Genomic DNA, 21,751 nt, shown 5'->3' with positions numbered 1-21,751 from the left:
ACAGAAAAAGCTGGAAATACTCAGTAGGTCAGGCAGCACCTGCGAAAAGAGAAACAGAGTTAACGTTTCAGATCGAGATGACCTTTGGCGTCCAGCATCTGCAGTATTCCACTTTTGAAGTGTGGTCACTGTTGTAATATAGTGAATGTGGCAGCCAATTTGCACAAAATAAGCTCCCACAAACAGCAATGTGAGAATGACCTGATTATCTATTTTTGTGATGTTGATTGAAGGATAAATATTTACCAGGGCACCAGGGAGAACTCCTCCGCATTTCCTCAAAATAGTGACATGGGAACTTTTACATGCACCTGGGAGGTTATACCAGGCCTCAGTTTAACATCTCATCCAAACGTCAGCACCTCTGACAGTGCAGCATTCTTTCAATATTGATTTAGGTTGTCTGCTTTGATTTTTACACTTAAGTCCTGGAGTGAGACGTGAACCCTTCTGACTCAGAGGCAACAGTGGTACCGACTGAGTCACAACTCACACACTCACATGGTTCTCAAATAGTTTGTATTGTGCAGGACATTCCAGTCTTAGTTATGTCCCGCTAATCCATCAACTCGTATCTCAGTTTCAAGTCACATTTGTTTGTTGTGTAAATTGGCATTAGTGTGAAAAAGCACCGGTCAAGGTCTCAGTTGATACACCATTGTTAAGGCAAATAAAAGTGCAACTTCTGCGCAGCCACATAATTTTCACTTTAAACAAATAATTCTTGAAAATTGCTGCAATTAGGGTGGGAGATTCCTCTGTTCTGAAAATCGTGGTTCTTCTTCCAGTGTTAACAAAGTGCTGGGAAATGGGATTAGATTAGTTAGGTACTTGTTTGACCGGCACAGACTCGATGGGCTGAAGGGCCTTTTTCTGTGCAGTAGACTTCTATGACTCCATGACTCACAGCTAGAGTATTGTGTCTAATTCTGGGCACAACTCTTTTAAATGAATGTCAAGGGCAGTTAGGGATGGGCAATAAACCCTGCCTTGCTGGTAATGCCCACATACCAAGGCTGAGTTTTAGAAAAATTAACCTGTTGAGGGTATGGCAGAGATTTACCAAAACAACACCAGCGACGAGGGGCTTTGGCTATGTGGAGAGACTAAAAAGAGACTCGAATTATTGGAGCAGAAAAAGTTAATGGAAGGTTTAATTGAGGTTTTCAAAATGATGAAGGGTTTGATAGAGTATCCACAGAAAATGTTGGAAATGCTCAGCAAATCTGGTATTGACTGGAAACGTTAACTCTCTCCACAGACGCTGCTTGAGCCTTTCCAGCATTTTCTCAAGCAGCGTCCGTGGAGAGAGAAACAGAGTTAACGTTTCAGGTCTGATACTCAGATCTGCTGAGTATTTCCAGCATTTTCTGTTTTTATTTCAGATTTCCAGCAGCTACGGTATTTTGCTTTGTACAGATTTAAGGTGATTGGTGGAGATGAAGTGAATTCTTTTTGCTGAATGAATTGTTGCCATCTGGAATGCAATCATAAAAGGATAGAAACAGATTTTACGGTAGCTTTCAGAAGGAAATCAGGTATCATAGAATCTTGTAGCACCGAAGGAGACCATTCAGCCCATCGTGCCTGGGCTGGCTCTGTGAAAAAAGGGGTCCTGGTCTGACGAAAGATCACTGACCTGAAATGTTAACTCTGTTTTCCACAGATGTGGCCAGACCTGCTGAGTATTTCCAGCATTTTTTTTTTGTTTTTATTTCAGATTTCCAGCAATATTTGGCTTTTGCACTTTTGAACAAGTTATCCATTAGTCACACACTGCAGAATTTTCTCCCATAACTCTCCCATTAGTCTTTTTCAGTTACACATTCTGAATATTGTTTTTTTTTTTAATCCCTAAAGAAGTTGCACAGAGAACTGTCCCCCACTCCTGCCTTCGCCTTTTGCTGGCCCTGCCCTACTCAGCTCACTCCCACACATTCCCCACTGACCTCTGCCTAGGAATGCCAGCGCCACGTGACAGCCGCCGGGGGTTGGGGGGGGGGGGGGCGGTGTGAGCCCACACAGACCACGCCCCCTGCTCCAGACGGACGGATACCGCGCCCAATGCGATGAGAGAGGGTGCCCGAAGGCGGGGCTGGCAGCCGGCCAATCGCTGGCGAATGTGGGGGGGGGCGGGGCTTGCTGGACGTCACGTGATGAGGGGCGGCTAGCGGTTAGGCGGCGGCGGTGGCGGCCGGGTGGGTGAGTGTTGTGGCGGCGGCGGCGGCGCCCGGTGCCCTCTCTCTCTCTCTCTCTCATTCCAACCTTCGCGGGCCCCTCCATCGAGCGCTGGTGCCGTCGCCGCCCTCCTTCCGAGAGCGGGTCTCTGGCTGTGGCAGGTGGGTGCGGCGGGGTCCCGGGAGGGGGTCCCCGGGCCGGTTGGGTTTGGGGTTTGGGGTGGGGGGTGGGGTGGGGAGGGGAGCGGACGGTCTGGGAGCCCCGGCTCCGGCCAGGCAGGAGGAACCGTTAAGACAGGCGCGCGTGCCCGGGGCCAGTGCAGCGCGCGCTCCTGCCCCTGGTTCATCAGGGAAAGTGTTAGTCAGGGTTACAGAGGGGGCGGAACTCACCCTCACCCCCTCACCCTCGCCCTCACCCTCGCCCCCTCACCCCCGTCACCCTCACTCTCACACCCTCACCCCCCTCACCCTAACCCCCCCTCACCCTAACCCCCCCTCACCCTTGCCCCCTCACCCCCCTCACCCTTGCCCCCTCACCCCCTCACCCTTGCCCCCTCACCCCCTCACCCTTGCCCCCTCACCCCCTCACCCTTGCCCCCTCACCCCCTCACCCTTGCCCCCTCACCCCCCTCACCCTTGCCCCCTCACCCCCCTCACCCTTGCCCCCTCACCCCCCTCACCCTTGCCCCCTCACCCCCCTCACCCTTGCCCCCTCACCCTTGCCCCCTCACCCTTGCCCCCTCACCCTTGCCCCCTCACCCTTGCCCCCTCACCCTTGCCCCCTCACCCTTGCCCCCTCACCCCCCTCACCCTTGCCCCCTCACCCCCCTCACCCTTGCCCCCTCACCCCCCTCACCCTTGCCCCCTCACCCCCTCACCCTCGCCCCCTCACCCCCCTCACCCTCGCCCCCTCACCCTCGCCCCCTCACCCTCGCCCCCTCACCCCCCTCACCCCGTCACCCTCGCCCCCTCACCCCGTCACCCTCGCCCCCTCACCCCGTCACCCTCGCCCCCTCACCCCGTCACCCTCGCCCCCTCACCCCCGTCACCCTCGCCCCCTCACCCCCCTCACCCTCGCCCCCTCACCCCCCTCACCCTCACCCCCCTCACCCTCACCCCCCTCACCCTCACCTCCCTCACCCTCACCTCCCTCACCCTCACCTCCCTCACCCCACTCACCCTCACCCCACTCACCCTCACCCCACTCACCCTCACCCCACTCACCCTCACCCCACTCACCCTCACACCACTCACCCTCACCCCTCTCACCCCCTCACCCTCTCACCCCCTCACCCTCTCACCCCCCTCACCCTCTCACCCCCCTCACCCTCTCACCCCCCTCACCCTCTCACCCCCCTCACCCTCTCACCCCCCTCACCCTCTCACCCCCCTCACCCTCTCACCCCCCTCACCCTCACACCCCCCTCACCCTCGCCCCCTCACCCCTCTCACCCTCGCCCCCTCACCCCTGTCACCCTCGCCCCCTCACCCCCCTCACCCTCACCCCCCTCACCCTCACCCCCCTCACCCTCACCCCCCTCACCCTCACCTCCCTCACCCCACTCACCCTCACCCCACTCACCCTCACCCACTCACCCTCACCCACTCACCCTCACCCTCTCACCCCCCTCACCCTCTCACCCCCCTCACCCTCTCACCCCCCTCACCCTCTCACCCCCCTCACCCTCTCACCCCCCTCACCCTCTCACCCCCCTCACCCTCTCACCCCCCTCAGCCCCTCACCCCCCTCACCCTCTCACCCTCTCACCCCCCTCACCCCCCTCACCCTCTCACCCCCTCTCACCCCCCTCACCCTCTCACCCCCTTCACCCCCTCACCCTCTCACCCCCCTCACCCTCTCACCCCCCTCACCCTCTCACCCCCCTCACCCTCTCACCCCCCTCACCCTCTCACCCCCCTCACCCTCTCACCCCCCTCACCCTCTCACCCCCCCCTCACCCCCCCTCACCCTCTCACCCCCCCTCACCCTCTCACCCCCCTCACCCCCTCACCCCCTCACCCTCTCACCCCCTCACCCCCTCACCCCCTCACCCTCTCACCCCCTCACCCCCTCACCCTCTCACCCTCTCACCCCCCTCACCCTCTCACCCCCCTCACCCTCTCACCCCCCTCACCCCCCTCACCCCCTCACCCCCTCACCCCCTTCACCCCCTTCACCCCCTCACCCCCTCACCCCCTCACCCCCTCACCCCCGTCACCCCCTCACCCCCGTCACCCCCTCACCCCCTCACCCCCTCACCCCCTCACCCCCCTCACCCCTCTCACCCCCTCACCCCCTCACCCCTCTCACCCCCTCACCCTCTCACCCCCTCACCCTCTCACCCTCTCACCCCTCTCACCCTCTCACCCTCTCACCCCCCTCACCCTCTCACCCCCCTCACCCTCTCACCCCCCTCACCCTCACCCCCCCTCACCACCCTCACCCACACACACCCTCACCCTCACCCCCCTCACCCCCCTCACCCCCCTCACCCCCCTCACCCCCCTCACCCCCCTCACCACCCTCACCACCCTCACCACCCTCACCCACACTCACCACCCTCACCCACACTCACCACCCTCACCCACACTCACCACCCTCACCCACACTCACCACCCTCACCCACACTCACCACCCTCACCCACACTCACCACCCTCACCCACACACACCCTCCTCCCCCCTCACCCCCGTGTCCCCCCTCGCCCCGTGTCCCCCCTCGCCCCGTGTCCCCCCTCGCCCCGTGTCCCCCCTCGCCCCGTGTCCCCCCTCGCCCCGTGTCCCCCCTCGCCCCGTGTCCCCCCTCGCCCCGTGTCCCCCCTCGCCCCGTGTCCCCCCTCGCCCCGTGTCCCCCCTCGCCCCGTGTCCCCCCTCGCCCCGTGTCCCCCCTCGCCCCGTGTCCCCCCTCGCCCCGTGTCCCCCCTCGCCCCGTGTCCCCCCTCGCCCCGTGTCCCCCCTCGCCCCGTGTCCCCCCTCGCCCCGTGTCCCCCCTCGCCCCCGTGTCCCCCCTCGCCCCCGTGTCCCCCCTCGCCCCCGTGTCCCCCCTCGCCCCCGTGTCCCCCCTCGCCCCCGTGTCCCCCCTCGCCCCCGTGTCCCCCCTCGCCCCCGTGTCCCCCCTCGCCCCCGTGTCCCCCCTCGCCCCCGTGTCCCCCCTCGCCCCCGTGTCCCCCCTCGCCCCCGTGTCCCCCCCTCGCCCCCGTGTCCCCCCCTCGCCCCCGTGTCCCCCCCTCGCCCCCGTGTCCCCCCCTCGCCCCCGTGGTCCCCCCCTCGCCCCCGTGGTCCCCCCTCGCCCCCGTGGTCCCCCCTCGCCCCCGTGGTCCCCCCTCGCCCCCGTGGTCCCCCCTCGCCCCCGTGGTCCCCCCTCGCCCCCGTGGTCCCCCCTCGCCCCCGTGGTCCCCCCTCGCCCCCGTGGTCCCCCCTCGCCCCCGTGTCCCCCCTCGCCCCCGTGTCCCCCCTCGCCCCCGTGTCCCCCCTCGCCCCCGTGTCCCCCCTCGCCCCCGTGTCCCCCCTCGCCCCCGTGTCCCCCCTATCCCCCCTCACCTATTTTAACACTAGTTGTAGGTTGAGAGGCCCATCCTAGACCTGGGCTGATCACTAGGAAGATGAGGCAGTGCCAGCTCCTTCTCCAGAATTTGCTAAGGATTTCCAGCCCTTCAGAGGATTTTGCTCTTTTTAAAAAGGAAAAAGATTTTAAACCATGCAAAGCCAGACATGACCTTACTCAAACATTTAGAGAGAGATGGGTGGGTCAAGGGCAGGGGATGATAGGGGTTGTGGGGCAGAAGGGGCGAGAGGGCGCCCCCACAGAGGGGTTGCCCCAGAGGGGTTCAGGGGGCGCCCCAGAGGGGCCAGTGGCGGGGTGGGGGTGGGGGGCGCAGAGGGGGGTGGGGGGCGCAGAGGGGGCTGGGGGGGGGGGGGGGGGGTGAGGGGGCTGGGGTGAGGGTAAGGGACAGCGGGGGTGGGGGTGAGGCACAGCGGGGGTGGGGGTGAGGCACAGCGGGGGTGGGGGCGAGGGGGGAGACGGGGGCGAGAGGGGACACGGGGGGCGATAAAGAGGCAGGTCTTTATCCCATGCAAGGGAAGGGTGCAGACTGCTCTGAAAATAGTCTGTCCATTCTCTCCATGCGGCTGATTGTAGCATTTTTGCAGAATTTGTTCTGTTTTTGCTTAGAGGTATGGGAGGAACAGGCACTACTTTTAAATGGTTCTAGACCTGGTCTGGAGTTGAATTTTGGAATTGAAGAAAGTGCTGGACATTCATAGTAGGTCATTCAGCACCATTATAAAGGCAGCTCATAAAATCTTGCGACTGATCTGTAATTTCTGATTTGCCATTTTCAATTTTCTTTATTTGTGCATCATAGATTTAACTTTACAGTTTTAATCCCCACTAATTCACATGAGTACACAATGTGCTAAATAACAAAATAAAAACAGAAAATGCTGGAAGTGCACAGCATGCCTTCTGAAAGTAGGAAAGACACATTGAAACTTGTGGTTTTGTTGCTGTTATTTAACTTGCAGTATTTTAAAATAAGTTCCTGTTTTGTGATCACTAATCTTGATGGAGCAGATGAGACCAATTAGAGGATACAGAGTTGCTGACTATTTAAGCTGGTATTTGATCCATTGAAATACAAATTTATCATCTGACTGAACTGTTTACCATGATATCGAATGTACAGTCCTGGAATGGTGTCAAAATATTCAGGTTTTATTGTGTCGAGACTGAGAGGTTCAAAACAAAGTGGCATAATCTTAAAATTAGAGCCAGGCTGTTCAGGGAAATCTGGAAACACTTTTTCAGGCAAAGGGTAACTAAGTCTGGTATTCTTCTTTAAAAGGTCATGGATGCTGGTTTATATGTAATTTAAGACTGAGACCAGTAGAATTTTGTTAGATGAAGATATCGAGAAATGGAGTGAAGGCAGGTAGATGGGATTGAAGTACAGATCAGGCATGGCCTAATAGAATCATGAAGTGGGTACAATTGACTGAGTGGCCTCCTGTTCCTATGAGAGCTAAGTGAGGCTGCCTTGGCATTGCAGATTATATTGGGAGCTACTCTATGAATAGGGGCTGCTGTATTAAATGAAGTGCAGTACTTAAAGTGCATCAGGTTAATATTTCAAGGGGATTGAAATAGGCTAGAATAAATCCCTGCCCACCATTTGTGGCCAGTCAGAACCGTAGGTACAAAGCTGCTGTCAAACTGGAAATTGTTGGAGTCGAGTATTTTGGGACACAAGTATTTTAGGAGCCAGTTGCTTCAAATAAATGCTGCCTGAGTTACTTCTGTTTATATATCTTCAGAGATCAGATGTTTTGGTTGTGTCTCAACCTCATTTTTACTGTGTTATGGCCTTTGCTTCTAAGAGCACCAGAAAGTAAAAAAAACTCTGCTATATCAGTCACTTTCCCTATGTGCTACGGAAGCTAACTGTGTATAGCTATTTACATCATGCACTACGTGTTATTTTTGGTACAAGAGCGTAATGGTTATTGATATTGGAGTAGCAACCTGGGAGTTGAGACTCCAGTATGGCAAATTGTGAAACTTGAATTCCATCAATCTGATAATTTGCATGAGAAAGATGATGAATTGACATATCTATTGTTTTCTCATTCCCTAAACAGCCTGGTCTGCTTGTGACCCTAATCCCACCCTTCGTGTTTAATTGATAATGCCCTCTGACATGACCTGGCAATCCACTTTATTTCAGGGCAAATAAATATGACCACCTCATCTTGAAAATGGTTTTAAAAAAAGCCTAGTGGATACTTTAGCATTTTTGTGTTGGCACGCATGTTTTAAGCAATTCAGGCCAGGGGATACAAGCTGCTGCTTTTTTGTCGTTTTGAGCGTAGGTTTGGGCCTGTTCAAGAAGCGGTTTATCTTGTGAATTTGGTCTTACCAAAATGTCAGTCATATCTCAGTTGGTAGCACTCTCAACTCCTGAGTCAAGGTTGTGAGGCTGCACCCCCGCCCCCCTGTACTGAGGGAGTGCTGGACTGCCCCTTGGACAGTGCATTGATGTCCTAAAGAAATAACTGAAAATTATTTATTTCTCAATCGACATCACAAAAACAGATTACCTGGTTGTCATCAAATTGCTACTTGTGGAAGCTTGCTGTATGCAAATTGGCTCTGTCGTTTCCTGCATTACAACAGTGACTTGAAGTTTAAAAGTACTTCACTGGTCAAAACCATGATGTTCTGAAGCTCATGGTATGTTATTACTTAGTTTGTATTCTGGCCTTGGATTTGGTTGGTAATTTGAGTTTGCATTTGGGATTGTTTCATGCTCTATTTTTGGAATAGGAATAGATCTTGACCAGCTTGAATGCATAATGCATGAACAAATGGATGTGGGACTCTGCAATATTTTTCACCTTGTATGTGCAGGCATTGTTTCAGTTTATAGACTGAAATCAGTATAACCTTAATGCAATCCATTAGGAGGAAGAAATTCCTTGCAATTTTATTTGAATGGGAGAGTGCAAGTCCAATACAAAAATCAAAACAGATCATGCCCTGCTTGAGCAATGTTTGAATGAGATTTTTGGTCAGTGGTGGTCTTTTGAGTTTCCTGAAAGTGGTTGGACTGGTTCATAGCAGAGTTAGGAAGATGACTGGAAATGTATGGATAAAACTTCAGGAAGTGGAGGAGACGAACAGGTTGGCAAAACTCATAATCTCACGGTGATGAGAGATGAGCGCTTTCATAAACAGTATGTTTGGAGTACTTTGAGATGACTGATTTTAAAGTAAGAGATATTGTCTAATCATTTTCTTTCAGTTCAAGAGGAAAGTTTTTCACATGTACCAATGAAAATGAGATTTGAATCAGTTGTTAAACGCAGTGTTACTGTAGTATATGTTCCATTACTTGGCAAATGAAATGCAGAAGGCTCTTGGCAATGTGGAGCAGTCTCCACAACTGGTCATTGAGCTGGTGATTGGTTAGAACATTCTTGCTAATTTGATTTTTATTACTAAAATCATTCCACCTTGTAGTTTTCTAAGCGATTGTTTGACTGTGAAGATTTCTTCTATTTTGCTGAGCAAGTTGCAACAACAAGAATTTGCATTTGTGTAGCACCTTTAATATAATAGAATGTCTCGAGGTGCTTTGCAGGGACATTATGGAACAAAAATTGACGAGCCACGTAAGGAGATATTAGGCTAGAATGCCAAAAGCTTGGTCAAAGGTTATAAGGAGTGTTTTAGAGGAGGAAATAGAGGCAGATTTACACAGGGAAGGAATTCCAGGGCTCAGAGTCAGCCATCAATGGTGGAGTGACTAAAATTTGAATTGTTCAATAGGCCAGAATTTGTGGAATGCAGAGATCTGGGATTGGGGGGAGAGGGATTGCTATAAGGCCGAGGAAGATTAGAAATCGGAAAAGGTGAGGCCAGGAAGCAATTTACCTCAATTTTGTACTTCTCGTCCTTTCATTGCTTAACCAGAAGCCAGTGTGGAATAGCATGCACAGTGCTGATGGGTGGACGGAACTTGGTGTGAGTTGAGACATGAACAGCAGAGTTTTGAATGACTTCAAGATTGTGGATGGTAGATCATGCAAGACTGGACAGGAGTGTGTTGGAATGATTGTCTAAAGGTAGCAAGGCATGCGTAAGGGTTTCAGCCTTAAACTGAGGCAGCATTGAAGTGGGTGATGTTATGGGGCTGGAAATAGGTGGCCTTAATTCTGTGGATATGTGGTAGGATGTTCATCTTCAAGTCATATATAACACCAAGGTTACGGATCATGTGGTTCAGCCAGAGAGAGGGGTAGACAGGGTATAGTGCATATGAACCAAAGCAATGGCTGTATTCCACTATTTAATTGGAGGAAATTTCTGCTCATCTGGTGTTGGTACGAAATCTGCAATATTCTGTTGTAGCTTCTATTGTTCATACTACAGATCAACTCTCAACCATTTGACTGTCAGTACACTTTTGCTGGTCTGACTGCTGATCTGCAAATATTTAAATTGTGCTTCCATAATAGCACAGCTTATGCTCATTATTGAACATAGACATGAGTTCTGTTGAAGGGTCATGAGGACTCGAAACGTCAACTCTTTTCTTCTCCGCCAATGCTGCCAGACCCGCTGAGTTTCTCCAGGTAATTCTGTTTTTGTTGACCGGGAGGTGGTTTGTGTTATAATTTGGAAAGCAACTTGGTCATGTGTAGCTGTTAACTTTTTAACATATTCTAACAATACTGTACTAATTGAGTTTCAGTAAGTTAGAGTCAGCTAAGTTTCTGTGAAAAAAGTACGTGAACCACGAGGCAATCTTACAGTTTCTGAAAATAGTTACAGCCATGATGGTTTCTGGGAAGAAAAACAAAGATTGAATGTAATTTCAGCACAGCTACACACAACCTTCAATCTAAAATGCATAAAGTGCTATTCTTGGCTCTCAGAAAAGTACTGTTTACTAAATGCACTTAAATCCATATCCAGTTTACTAATACTGTAGCTGAAAATGTTTATAATTTTCAGAAATTATATATTTTTTGGACTTGACTCGCTTCTAAATAAATCTCTTAATTTCTGGAAGGGATGCTGGCATCTGTACAATTTGTAATCAGGCATGGAGATAGTGGGTAGAGGAGGGAGGGAAGAACCTGGGATCCGGTTTCCTTCAGCTGGCCCTGGCTGCCTCCTGGTATTTGGCTTTATGATTAGTAAGAAAATACTGTATACCTCTAATATCAGTAAAAATTAAGTAAGATGGATGGAGAAAACACCATAAGCAGGGAAGATTCATTTTGGTGCAGTTAGCAATATTAAAGTTGGTGTAAGCCCTGAAGGAATCCAGTAACAGCCACAATAGTAGCCATTAGTTTTCATGTGATACCACAACTGAGGTTATACCCATCAGGAAAGATTGAACAAGCTTGGGCTCTTTTCTGTAGAAAAGAGAAAATCTGGTAGAGGCCTTTTAAGTAGTTTGATAATGTAGATGTAGAGAGGTTTCCACTAGTGGGTGAGGCCGTAAACAATAGCATGGATCTTTTGGGCCAAAAGGCATTACAAACTCTTTGTAATTTATCTTTAAATCAATTTGAGCTCTTGCTCTGAGCCCTTAAAAGACTATTTCCCTTTATAAACATTGGAAGCAATTCATGTTTGAACTGCACAACATATATGCACTCCAGCATGCTAACTGCAACAATGATGGACTTTCACATCCTGCTCTTGTGACACTGCACCACATGATGGAACTATTCCCTGATGCTTTTTATTAATCGTACAAAAGTATTTCCCATTCATATTGGAATGTTATGCGCTTAATCTTAAAATAGTAAATAGAAAATTGAATCTATATATTACATCCATTATTTACACATTGTGAAATTAGTTTGATCTTTAATGAATTTGGCACAAACTGATACCCTCTATCTTTCTCAGTAAAGAACTACTCAGCTAGACTTACACAGCAGAGCTGCATTATATAAAGATCTGTCTGCACACTGTAGGAGGCAAAAGAATTAACCTCTCATTAAGCGAGCATCTCAGTCACAATAGCATCTAATGACTTTACACTTTTTTACTGTAGTGTGATTCCATATACTGGAAAAATATATTAAGGATCAAATTTGCCATTTCCTGAGCCAAAGTTTGACAGCAAAGTTGCTTGTGTGATTTTAAAAGTCTAGTTTTCTGTGGCATAAGTTGTAATACCACGAACGGTGGAAATCTGAAATAAGAACAGAATGCTGGAATCTTCAGCAGGCCTGGCTATCTGGCTGCAGCTGTCTAGAGAGAAACAAAGTAAATGTTTCAGGTCGATGACCTTTTGTCAAAATTGTGTTTTTTCTCTGTCCACAGGTACTGTCATATCTGCTCACCATTTACCACCATTTTCTATTTTTATTACAGTTTTCTGTTATATGGTTCTAAGAGTTCATTTACTACTGGCTGTGTGAAATTTGATCTCAATACTTCCAAACGGAGTTCTATAATACAGAGGAAAAATCATCAGAATAAGTGTGTCCTGTTAAGTAATGAATGTTGAGTGGAAAATTCTGAAATCAATGAAGTTGATAACCAGTAGCTTCCAATACTGTAGGTTCTGCTCTACGATATTCCTGAGCATAAAGATACGCTCGCAGAATGATCTGTGACCCTGGAAACCTGGCTGTTCTTCACGAAGGATACTGTCATCTTCTTTCAGTCCGCTGAAGAACACTGTGCTGAAGACCTTGACAGGTAGTTGTTATGCTCCTCCAGTTGTTGTGGTCACTCAGGTTCCCTTTCTTCGGCAATTTGATGATTACTCCTCGCCTCCAGTTTTCCGCGACGACTACCACAGTCCAGATCTTGATGAACAGGTCTGTGAGTTGTGATGATGTTCTTGCCATGTTTCAAAAGCTCTGCTGGTATCTTGACAATTCCAGGTGCCTTTTTGTTCTTCAGGCTCTTGGTGCCTCTTTAGACCTTTGATCTGGCAATTACCCCCAGGTTGACATTCAGCTGCTGAAATGCAGTACTGTCATCGAACTCAGATGTGCAGCTGGGACTGGGTTGATTGAGGAACTCCCAGAAGTGTTCCACCCACCCTGCCTCCGGCTCCTCATTCATCAGTAGCATTCTGCTGTCCTTGCCCCTTGATTGGTACAGTGGTGTGTTTTTTGGAAAAACTATACTTTATTCATAAAATATCTGAAAGAACATTACAGAATGTCTAAATGGCCATCACAAAAAGTGCAATCATATTCAACTTTTACACATGGATCACGAGGTGCTTCAATATAATTAATGAATATTACAGACACTTCAATATGGCCATTACAGACAGTCAAACAGTGCAATGGTATTGAAGTTATCGGCATACATCATATTGCACTCTGAGGTGCTTCAATACAATTGTAACACATTTAGTATTCATTACATACCTTTATTGTGAGTCGTACAGCCCGAGGGGTCTATACAATTCCCAGCCCCTTGGTGCCCTATGGCAGAAAGGTCTTAGACAGTGACCTTTCCCCATTGGTGTTGTTTCTTGTACCAGTCAGTTCCTGTGTAGTCCTGTACTGTGTTTTGGAGTCATTCTGATTTGCTGCTGCTTGTGCCCCCCTGCCTTTTAAACTCAGTGTTGCTATTAATGTATGGCAGTTTGTCCCCTTGTGTTGGGAAAATATTGTACCTACAAGGAAAGCTTGTAACTATTTGGCGCCTATCTCAATCTCAGGATATCCCGAAGCACTTTGTAGCTAATGAAACATTTGTAGTCACTGTTGTAATGTGGGGACTTAATAGTCAAGTCTGCACACCTGGTAGTAGAATTCCCCAAAACAAAAATAAAAATACCTGGAAAAACTCAGCAGGTCTGGCAGCATCTGCGGAGAGGAACACAGTTAATGTTTCAAGTCCGTATGACTCTTCAACAGAACCAGTAGAATTCCCCTGCTGCTCTTTGAAATTGTGTTTATGATCTTTTACGTCTACCTGGTAGTTAGTGTAACATTTTTTTTTAAGTGCCATAAAAATGTTCCCTGCACAGTTAATAAAGTATGAAAAAAAGACTGGCAGCTCCATCAAGTGATCCCAGGCTTTTCCTTTGGTAGCCTTCCATCTTGTGAGATGATTGGTGGCCAACTCTGTTAAACATGGCCAGGTGTGGCTCTGGAGCCCCACTGTGCCATAGTAACCCCTGCTGCATTTGCTGCAGATGAAAACAGTGGGCTGAGGAGGTGGTCCCAAGCTAGAAACCTAAAATGAAATTGAGAACTTGCTATATGGAAATATGTGCACTTCCAGGGTGGGGGCAAAATTGTTCCTGATGGTTAGATATGAAGTGTGTTTGAGATTTACTGAGCAAAGGAAACGCTTGTAAGTAATATTGTTATCTGCTGTCTCTAGTCTGTTAAACTTGGTAATTTGTGGTTTTATTTCAGTTAATTAATTGTCAGTAGCAAAGGTTTTTTAAGGATTACTTCCTTTTGATCACAATTCAAGGGGCAACCAGCATTTACATTGCTACATGTACTTCAAATCGCCAATGTGTTAATGCCTCAGTGTACTAGGCTGTCACAAGATGTGCTTTATGAAGCCAAAAGTATGGTAGAAATACGCTGATGACCTTAAAAATTTCATGCAGAACTGATTTTTGAGGGTCAGTATTCTGATTTGCGTTAGCCCTTGTGTGATTCTCACAAGGGGACTTCCCTCATGAGTTATCAACAGATTTTTTTTTTGAAACACTGAACTGTATTGTGTGGTCATGAAAGGCTGCATTTTTTTCTGAATTAGTAGCCTATTCAAGGTCAACTATTTGACATATCCATCATACTTTCCCATTATAACATAACACTTTGTCCTACAGCATTTTAAGCTTCTGTTTTCAATTAAACCATGAACTGGAGAATTCATCCAATGAATATTACTGTTTTGTTGATCTCTCCTAAATTGGCATGTGCCCTCTTTGTAGCCCCCATTTGTATATTTAAAAACATTATTCTGAAAATGTCATTGCTGTTGTTTTGATAGCCAAGTATAAATGGTATGGATGTCTTTTTAAAATGCTGTATAATTTTAGGGTATAAAAACGTGTCAGAAATTTTAAATATTTGAGGAGTTCAGGTCTGAGTGAAAAAATATTGAAAGATGGGGATATAAATGGATGAGGTGGCCAGAACCAGTGTTCTCTGGCTGCCAGGAATTGCCAGAATGCTGGTGTAGAAGCTAAGCATCATTCTTTGACGTTACTAGATGAAAGAAATAGTGTCCTCTGTTCTACCCCTGTTACCATTTCCTAGCAGTGCTAAGGCTAGGACCTCTGGAACAGAACTATGTATCATTATACTGTGCAGGTTGAAAGGCAGCTTGTTTTATATGGTTGTCTCATGAACTCCTCTATCTTTGTGTTAGATTGGTTCCTTACTGAGAGTGTTTGTATTACACGCGTCTGCTCTGAAGTTTTAGGATTTCAGATAAAGTTTGAAAGTAGGCTGTTGCTGCCAAAATACTGAATTTTTTTGGTAAACTTCTAATTGAAGCCAATGCAGCTGACATCTGCTTATGAGGATTGCAGCCTAAATTATCACGGTTGTTTCCCTCTTCATGGGCCAGTTTTAAAAAAAAAATAACTTTTCTGAAGTTATTTATGGTAAAACTCAAGTTTGTTTCAGGCTTGGGTATTCCATTTTCAAAAGTGATTTTTCTTTTTAGCTTGTGCCTTAGTTTGTTGCCTTATCGCTGTATCTTGTGTGCATTTGGTGAGTTGGAAACAGCTGAGTATTTGCAATTATAAACAGAAAATGCTGGAAATACTCAGGTCAGGCAGCATCTGTAGAGAGAGAAAACTTAAGGTTTCAAGTTGATGACTTTTCATCAGTTCTGATGAAAGGTCATTGACCTGAAACGTTAAGTCTGTTTCTCTCTCCACAGATGCTGCCGAACCTGAGTATTTCTAGCATTTTCTGTTTTTATTTCAGATTTCCAGTATCAGCAATATTTTGATGTTCAATAGTATTCTTTGCATTTGGGCAGTGCAGTGAGAAACATTGATTCTGACGGATTTGCAACAAAAGGATGGGCTAGAAATCCTACGGTTCTCTTTTGAGACATCACTGAAAGATTTTGTTTCACCAGTTGATCTATTCACACAATGTAAATAAGTTCGGTACAAATGTGTAAACTGAAGAGATGGGAAATGGGAGGAGTAGGCCATTTGGCCCTGTTTCATCATTCAAACAGATTGTGGCTGATCATCTACCTCTTATGCCATTTTCCCCACTATCCTTGATGTCATTAATATCCACAAATCTATCAATTTCTGTCTTGAACATACCCAATGACTGAGCTTCCACAGCTCTCGGGTGGGGAATTCCAAAAAATTCACCTCCCTCTGAGTGAAGAAATTCCTCCTCATCTCAAATATTAAATGGCTGCCCCTTATTCTGAGAACCTGTTCCCTAGTTCTAGACTCACCAGCCAGGGGAAACATCCTATTCATATCCACCCTGTAAGAATTTTGAGCTTCAGTGAGATCACCTCTCATTCTTAGAAACCCTAGAGAATGTAGGCCCCATTTCCTCAATCTCTCCTCACGAAACAATCCCACCATCCCAGGAGTTAGTCTGGTGAACCTCCGTTGCAGTCCCTCTATGGCAAATAAATGGAGTAATCAACTTGTAACTTCATATGCAAAGTTTTGACACAAGTGGTTAGTATGAATGACTTAGAGCAGCAGTCCTTAAGAGTTATAACAGTTTGAGTTTTGTGAGCATTCCCTTTTATTCAGTCTATTCTTTATTTATTCATAGGATGTGGGTGTTGCTGGCTAGGCCAGCATTTATGGCCCATCCCTAATTGCCCTTGCTCAGAGGGTGTTTCAGAATCAACCGCATTGCTTTGGGTCTGGAGTTACATGTAGGCCAGACCAGGTAAGTACAGTAAATTTCCTTTCCCAAAGGACATTCGTGAACCAGATGGGTTTTTACAATAGCCAGCAGTGGTTTTGTGGCCATCATCAGACTTTTAATTCCAGGTTTTTATTGAATTCAAATTTCACCATGTGCCATGGTGGCGTTACCCTCAGTCTCTGGAATACTAGTCAGTAACAATATCGCTATGCCACCACTTCTCCTTTGATTTGGGCCAGTGTATCTGGTTCTATAGATATGCCACCAGTGCTCTACAGCACAAGGCTACCAATGGCATTGTTGGCAATATTGTTTTAAAATAAGTTGAACAGAAATGTAGTAGGATGATATAAATCTAGGAAGGACTCTTATCAGTGGTGTATGTTAATGAGTCTTGTCCTGAGCTCAATAACCTACAAGTCATATAGTAGCGCCATCATCATTCATGTTCAAACAAAAATCTACTTGAAAAATTGCCCAGAATGGTCACATTAGAGCTACTAATCGGATCTTGGGAATATGGATAAGAATTCCTTTGAGCATATCTCTCTGCATTCAATAAAAGATCACCATGTTTTTATCTCGGTACCCAATGCTACAATTTCAGATCTCACTCAGTGTTTCAATCAGGTTAGTAACAAAATAGCAACTTCATGAATTGACTTTCCTTTGAATTAAAACCAACAACTTTTGTGTCTGTCATAACCATGGAACTCATGGTTATTGCATGTATTGTGCAGGGGAACATCTCCATTGAGGCTAAGAAAATCTATATCAGTAGAAAATTGCTCAGAAGAAAAAAGACTCAGCAAAACTGATATAATGGGCCACTCGGCACCGGACCTCATTACTGCCTTGGTCCAAACACAGACAAAAGAGCTGAATTTGAGAGGTGAAGTGAAAGTGAATTCCTTTCACAGCATCTGGCCGTATGTGACATCCAGAACCTGTAGTAAAATTGAAGTCAATGGGAATGGGGTATGGAGGGGAGAAACTCTCCGCTCATTAGAGTCGTACCTAGCACAAATGAAAATAGTTGTGGATGTTGGAAGCCAACCATTCCAGCCCTAGGGTGTCACTGCAGGAGTTCCTAGGGCAATATCCTTGACCCAACCATCTTCAGTTGCTTCATCAATGACCTCCCCTCCAACATAATGTTAGAAATGGGGAATGTTGGCTGATGTTTGCACAGTGTTCAGTACCATTCATGACTTGGATACTGAAGCAGTCATGCCTGCATGCAGCAAGGCCAGGACAACATTTGGGCTTGGGCTGACAAGTTGCAAATGACATTTGTGCAACATGTGCCAGGCAAAAACAATGTCCAACAGCAGAAAATCTGACCATCTCCCCATGACAGTCAGTGGCATTACTGTCGCTGAATTCCCCCACTATCAACATCTCGGGAGTCACCATGGACTAGGATCTGAACTGGACCAGAATCCAAACTGGACCAGCCATATAAATAATGTGGCTACAAGAGCAGGTCAGAGGCTGGGAATTCTGTGGAATGTAACTTGTCTGTCTTATGAAAGCCTGTCCACCATCTGCAGGGCACAGGTCAGGAGTCTGGTGGAATACTCTATTCTCCTAGATGAGTGCAGTTCCATCAACACAGGGAGCTCGACACCATCTAGGGCAAAGCAACCTGCTTGATCGTCACCTGATCCACCACCTTAAACATTCACCGCTTCCACCATTGGTGCATAATGGCAGCAGCATGTGCCATCTGCATGATGCACTGCAACTACTCTCTAAGGTTCCTTTGACAGCACCTTTCAAACCCACAGCCCTTACCGCCTGTAAGGACAAGGATAGCAGATGCATGAGAACACCATCACCTGCAAGTTTCCCTCCAAGTCTCTCACCACCTGATTTGGAAATATATCACTTCCTTCCCTGTTGCTGGGTCAAAATGCTGGAACTCCCTAACAGCCATCTGAACTGCAGCAGATTGTGGCTCACTGCGTCCTTCTTGACAGCAATTACAGATGGGCAATAAATGCTGGCCTTGTCAGCGACACCCACATCCCAAGAGTGAAGTTTAAAGAATAATCTTTTGAGAATTCAATGTGGTATACTGGTGGGGGAGGGGTGGCGAGTGAGAAAGCTTCATTGCATTTAATGCAGTTTGTTAATTTGTAACTTGGAAGAAAGTCTTTCCTAGATTTCCTAATGCAAAGTTGGTGCATGGAATTTCTAAATTGACAAAAGAAAATGACAAATTGAGAAACTGAAACAGTGAAGATATGATGGAAAGCCTACCGTATATTTCCAGCCCAGAGGGCCTGAGAGTAAAGATTTAGTTGAGTTCAAAAATCCTCCTCCTTATTCTTACCAAAATATGCCACCTCACCCTATATTGAAATTAATTTGCCAATTACCTGCCCATTTTGTAAGTTTGTTTGTCATCTTGTTTTGTTGCGGTCCTATTCTCGTTAAAAGGTACTAAATTTGGTGTCACCCACACATTTTGAAATGTTGATTCAGAAATCTGAAGCGCAATCATTTTTGTAAATGATGAATAACAGTGTCTCATGCCTGTAGAACACCACTTCCCTCATTTTGTCAGTTTGAGTACCTTTAATCCTTACAGTTTTCTGTTTTGTAGCCAGCTTGCTGTTCATTCCATTCTGCTACTTGTCGCCTTACTCCATATGTTGTGACCTTAACCATGAGTTTACTTCATGATGCCTTATCAAAGGTTTTTTGGAAATCCAAATATATTTTACTGCGTTACCTTTCTACCACTTCTTTACTTAAAAGAAGATTAGTCAAACATGACTTTTTCATTTGAAATTCCTGCTGACTTAAATTTTCAGTTTCTAGATGTTTTTCTGCCACAACTTTGAATAGGGATTCCATTATCTTTCCTGCCATCAATGTATAGCTACTGCAATTGTCTGTAGTTCCCTGGACTTGTTCTACCTCCAGTTTTAAATATAGAAATCACATTAGCTATCATCCATTCCACTGGCACTTTTCGCTTTTCTATATGACGCCCCTAACTTTTAATATGTATGGGTGCATTCTGGACCAGAGGTTTTAAGGGGGTCTCTTAAGTTTGATTAGTTTATCAATTATCAATTAGTACTCTGGGTTGTATATCGTTAATCCTTGCAACAAAGTTTCTGCATCCTGGCTAATCTACAGGGCCAAGAACATCTTAATGTTTTATAATGAAGTCCTGAGGTCAGAGGTGAGTTTGGAGATATTGAAAGTTCAAATCTTCCAGTAATTATATAGTTTAAAATATTCAATTTTGAATGAAACGAGGATATGATATTTGTGGTGACTTGTCTCGCGGTGACCATATTTAATACAATATATATGAATGGATGTGTCTTACAATACAACGTTGTACACACTTGAAACATGCATCATGTTTTAGTACTGTAGATAAAAATGTTACTTCAAGGCTTGCCTTTCAGTAATTAAACTTTACTGAAGGCTGCTGAGAGACAACTGCGTATTAAGTTTTCATATGGCCTGCAACCAAATAAAGATCACAAAGATGATTTCTGGGTATAATGAGCTCTGTAGTGGAGCAGCATTTTTATCTTGCCATTTGAATATCAGATTTGAAGCTGATAATTCTGTTCTTAATCTGAAAGTTGCTGATTGTGTGACTGATCTGTTTTTAGGCATGATAAATGAAATTGTTGATAATTTGTGAAAGTATTTGGATTTAGTTTTGTCGCACTCACCAAGACCTGCAAGACTGGAAGAACTTGATCAGAGGCCTGGACACTACAAAAAAACATTCATGTCAGTGGATTGTCAGCTGATTAGTATCTTCACTCTTACTCTTGAGAGTTTTGCTTCAAAAGAGTAATTGGGCTTGCCAGTTGCATGCGGTAGATCGAGGTATTTTCTTTGGAACACCCCATCTGAGCAAAAAGTAAGGCCAAGGCAGCTGAAATGTGGATGCAATGGACGTGTGAAGCAGAGGGAAATGCACAAGAACTTGGAAATCAGATTACTGGCTATGAACTGAGACATAGGAACAGAAATAGGCCATTTAGCCCCTTGAGCCTCTTCTGCCATTCAATGAAATCGTGGCTAATCTATGATCTATGATCTGCTATCTTTAACAAAAATATATCGATCTCAGGTTTTGCCAATAATGCTGCTTGAGGAAAAGAATTCCAATCTTTTGCTGTCCTTGTGTATAGGAGTGTTTCGCAGCTTCACTCTTGAGAGATCTGGCTCTAATATTTGGACAATGAGCAATCAGTAGAAATAGTCTATCAGTTCACCACATAGCTTGAAAGCTTTGATTAAATCATCCCATATACTTCTAAATTCCAGGGGAATACAATCCTTGTTTGTGTAATCTCCTTGTAATTTAACTCTTGGTGTCTATTATTCTAGTGAATCTATACAAAAGATCCCCAGGGTCAGTGTATCCTTCTTAAGGTGTGGTGCCCAAAACTGAACACTTTATTCCAGGGGCTTTGTATAGCTGTAGCATAATATCTACCCCCTTGTATTCTAGTCCTTTATATTAAAAAACCTTTTTGATTTTTCGATTATATTCCGTACCTGTCCATGACATTTTAATGATCTATGTACCTGGATCCTTGCCATTCCCAGTGTTTTACCATTTAGAAAATACCCTGTTTTATCCATAGTGGAAGACCCTTGCATTTGCTAATGTTAAAAACCCATTTGCCATAGTTTATCCCATTCACTTAATCTACTAAATATCTCTTTGTAATTTTGTGCTTCCGCTTGCACTGTTTACAATGCTGTCCACTTTTGCATCAGAAAACTTGGCTGTGACTTTCTTGTCATCTAAATCATTAATAAATGCAATGAAGTTGAAGCCCCAGCACAGATTCTTGTGGCACACACTAGTCACCTCCTGCACTTAAGAGTACCTGCTCATCATCTGTCTCCTGTCGCTCAGCCAATTTCCTAACCAGGTCAATAATTTGTCTTTAATTCTATGAACTTCAACATTGGCTAGCAGCTTTTTATGAGAAACTTTACTGAATGCCTTCTGTAAATCTGTCTAAATAACACCCATAGACAAGTCTATCAGGTTAGTCAGCAGGACCTGGCCATTAGAAATACATGCTGACTCTCTGATCAGCTGAAGCTGGGTCTGACACACTCGACATAATCAACAGAAGAACTTGCCAGGCCCAACTTGCGTGTAGAGATGGGAAATAAACATCCAGGGCT

At 46.3% G+C, this 21,751-nt stretch overlaps 1 protein-coding gene across 7 annotated transcripts in view; it reads left to right on the top strand.

The window, feature by feature from the left end:
- Positions 1-2,157: 2,157 nt before the first annotated feature.
- Positions 2,158-21,751, top strand: part of ppfibp1b (PPFIA binding protein 1b) — a 149,765-nt gene continuing 130,171 nt past the window's right edge. For 4 of the 7 annotated variants that reach the window (XM_041215889.1, XM_041215888.1, XM_041215890.1 and 1 more), the window contains exon 1: positions 2,159-2,202. The gene's annotated coding sequence lies outside the window, so the exon portion shown is untranslated. The other 3 variants (XM_041215886.1, XM_041215891.1, XM_041215885.1) reach the window with 3 other exon arrangements.

This window comes from Carcharodon carcharias, chromosome 21 (assembly GCF_017639515.1).
Source record: "Carcharodon carcharias isolate sCarCar2 chromosome 21, sCarCar2.pri, whole genome shotgun sequence".
NCBI classification, from domain to species: Eukaryota; Metazoa; Chordata; class Chondrichthyes; order Lamniformes; family Lamnidae; genus Carcharodon; species Carcharodon carcharias.
This window is presented reverse-complemented; position numbering and strand designations above follow the sequence as displayed.